Source organism: Epinephelus fuscoguttatus, linkage group LG8 (assembly GCF_011397635.1).
Source record: "Epinephelus fuscoguttatus linkage group LG8, E.fuscoguttatus.final_Chr_v1".
Taxonomy (NCBI): domain Eukaryota; kingdom Metazoa; phylum Chordata; class Actinopteri; order Perciformes; family Serranidae; genus Epinephelus; species Epinephelus fuscoguttatus.
Window position 1 is genome coordinate 44094120 of NC_064759.1, and position 4749 is coordinate 44098868.

Genomic DNA, 4749 nt, shown 5'->3' on the forward strand with positions numbered 1-4749 from the left:
GGAAGCTGGTCTCTCAGGGTCTTTGCAGAGTTAGACGCTGTGTGCTAACTCAACAAACTAACTTCTCCTTGTTGCTCGAAAGTTAGTTGCAAACCTTGTGCTTGCAAATCTAACTTCTCTGGTTCAGGTTTGCCTCTACCTTGAGCATGGGCAAGTCGTGGTCCAGGAGAGTGGTTTGGGGCAATGGGATCTGAGTTGGTCAGAGGTGGTGTGTGCTGCTCGGCATCTCACGAGCAAGAGAAAGACTGTCTGAAGGGAGCAGACCTTCTACAGATGCCTGTGACATCACAGAGCCACATGTCACTGTAAAAGTCCCATTCAATCAAGTTTTAAGACTTGTGTCTCACTGAGATGTGAAATGGGACATCCTGGAGATGGGTGTCAAATAGCTCTCTTTGTTTGAAGAACAAAGAGCATGCAGAGTAGAAAAGCCTTCACATGTCCAGTTTAGATTTAATGACAAATCATCTGTGGTCCTGTGAATCCCAACATGTAGCTGGTAAGATACACGATGCAGGAATATGCATTGAGAATGTAGCTGACATCAATCTTGGCATTCCAGGCTTCAAGTAGGTGTGGATTATATCCATTTACCCAGCAGTCTTTTGGTGCACGTTTCAGTTTCACAGCACTGGATTTGTTTATCAGATTGAGGCATTGTTCATACTCACTGACTGTTAAATTGCACTGAATTAAAAGCTGCTGCAAACTGAGAGAGCTAGTCTGGGGTTCATTCAACAACAAGTTCAGTGGTTGGAGCCTTCTCTTGGCTGTTTACACTTGCGCTGGATCAGTGTCTTCACTGGGTCTTGTTATCATTGTCTTTCTGGCAGGTGGTTTGGGAAATCCAATTCTGCAACCTGAGCTGATACTTCTGAAACATGTTTGGGAATGGTTTTTGTTGTGCACTTGCACTTCTGTGACTTTCTTGTACAGTTCAGATTGTCTATGTGGGTCAGGCAGCTGAGCTGTGATGTATTTGGACACAAAGTTACACACAGTCAGATCATCATCTTCCTCAAACACAGGCGCACTGTCTACCCTAATGAGGCAGTGCATGTGTGGGCTTCCTCTGTGCTGACACTCAGCTTGGTAAAAGTAATCAACAACTTTGCTGAGGGACTGTGCGGGAGATAGGAGCAAGTCACTGAATAATGCCTCTACACGTTTATCAAACATGCGCATTGCTGTCACAGGATTGCTTCACAGTATGTCACACTTTGCTGACCAGTGAAGTCCTTCAAAATTGACATCTTCAATTTGCTGCCTTTTAATTGCCTCGATCACTTCAAGCCAACGCATTTCAACTGCAGAAAATGTGCAAAAAAAGTGGGTGTCCCCAGCCATCGAATCAAGGCAAAAAGATCTCCTGTTGTTTTCTCCCAGTAAGCTAGTGTGCCTCGAAGCAGCTACATAAACCTGACTGCATCTTTATTTCGCACCAGTTTCTCAACCTCTCATTTATCTTGCAACATGCTGGAGGTAATTCTTCGTCCATCTCTGGTCAGAGGCTTTCTTTTCTTTAATTGTAATGTCATGCTGGAAGTAGCCAAGTGCATTTCAGTCACAAACTGTGCAAAGAACAGGTAGTTTGTGTCTCCGGCAAAACAGTCATTAATACAGAAAAGCCATGCTTTGAAGTATTTACTAGGTGTTAGTTTAATATATCTCTGCTAATCCAGTGAGTTTTGACCAGTAGGGAACTGTACAGGAAAAGCCATGGCCTCTAGTTTAGGTGTTCTGAAAAAGCTCACTGGACTGTATCTTTCAGCAGGGGCAACAGAGTAGATTCCTTCACTAAAACACATTTCAATATCCTGCTCATTTTCAGGCTAATTTTCTGCCTCACACAGCGCACTTTTCTCACACCTGTCAATTTCCATTAAATCAGCTTCATCATAATCACCATCCTCCATTGCTGCATCCTCATCATCATCTTCTTCATCAGGAAGTGCTGGGTCACACAACTCAGGCTTATCTCTGATGGTTATGTCCTCATACTGTGGGTGAGTTTCTTTGAGTTTATGCAGTGCCTGCACTAGTTTGGACCAGGTGACAGTCTGGAACAGCTGATGACTTCTGTAACACAGTTGTCTCTTTAGTTTTACTCTCAAGAATTGAGACTCACTTCTCAGTCTGGGTAACGCTTCAACTGTATCCTGCACTTCAGAGGGGACACATACCACACTACCATGTATTGCTCTCTGTTGACCTTTGGGAAGAGGAAATATCTTGGCAAATGGGATGCACTTGGCTCTAAGATGGTGCTCTAAGATGTTTAGATCAGAAAGTTCAGGTGGAATGTCAACAGTGCTGTTGTTAGCGACAGCAAGGCTTGACATGACTCCATCTTTCAGATGATCATGGCAGGTACAACAAATCCCCTCTCTCCTCCTCTCATCAGGCATCTTGCACTGCTCATTTCTGCACTCATCATGACAAACATGGACATACTTTCCTGTCAGGCATACTGCAAGCACATCTGGATGTTTGACATAATTTGACCTTGTGCAGGGTCGTACTTGGTTTGGAAATGATGCCTTGTGACAGACAGTGAACACATAAGTTGGATAAGTGGTATGCACCTTAGAGGGGACACATACCACATTGCCATGTATTGCTCTCTGCTGACCTTTGGATAAAGGAAATATCTTGGCAAATGGGATGCACCTGGCTATAAGATGGTGCTCTAAGATGTTCAGATCAGAAAGTTCAGGTGGAATGTCAACAAGCGCTGTTGTTAGCGACAGCAAAGCTTGGCATGACTCCATCTTTCAGATGATCATGGTAGGTAGAACAAATCCACTCTCTTCTCCTCTCATCAGGCATCTTGCACTGCTCATTTCTGCACTCATCATGACAAACATGGACATACTTTCCTGTCAGGCATACTGCAAGCACATCTGGATGTTTGACATAATTTGACCTTGTGCAGGGTCGTACTTGGTTTGGAAATGATGCCTTGTGACAGACAGTGAACACATAAGTTGGATAAGTGGTATGCACCTTAGAGGGGACACATACCACATTGCCATGTATTGCTCTCTGCTGACCTTTGGATAAAGGAAATATCTTGGCAAATGGGATGCACCTGGCTATAAGATGGTGCTCTAAGATGTTCAGATCAGAAAGTTCAGGTGGAATGTCAACAAGCGCTGTTGTTAGCGACAGCAAAGCTTGGCATGACTCCATCTTTCAGATGATCATGGTAGGTAGAACAAATCCACTCTCTTCTCCTCTCATCAGGCATCTTGCACTGCTCATTTCTGCACTCATCATGACAAACATGGACATACTTTCCTGTCAGGCATACTGCAAGCACATCTGGATGTTTGACATAATTTGACCTTGTGCAGGGTCGTACTTGGTTTGGAAATGATGCCTTGTGACAGACAGTGAACACATAAGTCGGACCGGCCTTTATTTGTGATCTAAAAACAGATATGGCCTCTTTTATCAGACTGTTGTCACTTTCTTGTGTTTGTGTATCCATCTTTATTTTCTTTTTATTTTCGTGGCACATCTCATGCACTGCAAATTTGAAATCGCTAATTTGACTCCCTCAGAGTTAAAATTAACACGGACCCAGTGTTTATATGGGAACCACTGGTTCAGAGTTAAATTAACACTTTTAATAGTGTTGAGATTATTAACACTATCACAGTGTTACTTAACAAACTCTGATGGTGTAAAATATTAACACCGAAATGGATAAATTTAAATTAATTAGCACAATAACAGTGTTACTTTAAACACTCTAATAGTGTAAAATATTGACACCAATATGGATAAATTTACATTAATTAACACAACAATAGTGTTACTTCAAACTCTTATAGTGTAATATTTTGACACCAATGTGGATAAATTTACATTAATTAACACTACAATAGTGTTACTTCAAACTCCAATAGTGTAAAATTGTGACACCAATGTAGATACATTTTAATTAATTGGCACTACAGCAGTGTTCCTTCACAAACCAAGTGTAAAATATTAACACCGGTTTATTTTAATCAACACTATGAGGTTATTGACCAGTTATGTTATGACCACTAACACTGATGTAAAATGTATACTTAACTAGTATTTACTGTGCTGCTGATACAGCATATATGGACCACTGGTATTAACAGTTAAAATGTACATGAAATAATCACTCCAAAAATGACTGTATCAAAAATATTTATTTTCCATTGACAAGGAAAATTACTGATGAAATATATTTAGATAACTTAAATAATGCAACTGTCTGGCAGAACATAAAAGTTAGAATCTGCACCGTAAGACATTTGGATATCAAAGGGTTTGAAGTATCTCAAGTCATCAGGTCTGACAACTGAAACATTATGCGCCATGTCAACAACATGAAAGGCATGGAAATGTTCTACAAATTCAGTCTCCATTTCAGATAATAAAAAATAAATGTCAACTTTAAGACAAATGCAAAGAATCTTATTTAGCACTGGCATCTCATTAACAAAATCTGTGCAAACAACAAGACCAGAGTGAAACTCAATGCCATTTTGTTTAACCCAAGTTGTAACACTTATTTTGCTTGAAATATCAATCTGAAAATAATCTGCAATCACCTCACCATATTCAACATCAGTCAGTATTTTAGATGACACAGGTCCAGACTCAATACCTTTAGCAGAAAGTGATTCCCAGTGATAGGCAACAGCTATTTGGTGTTTCTTGGCAAGTGTCTTAGTTATGTTTTTGAAATTTTTTATGCAGAACTTGTGT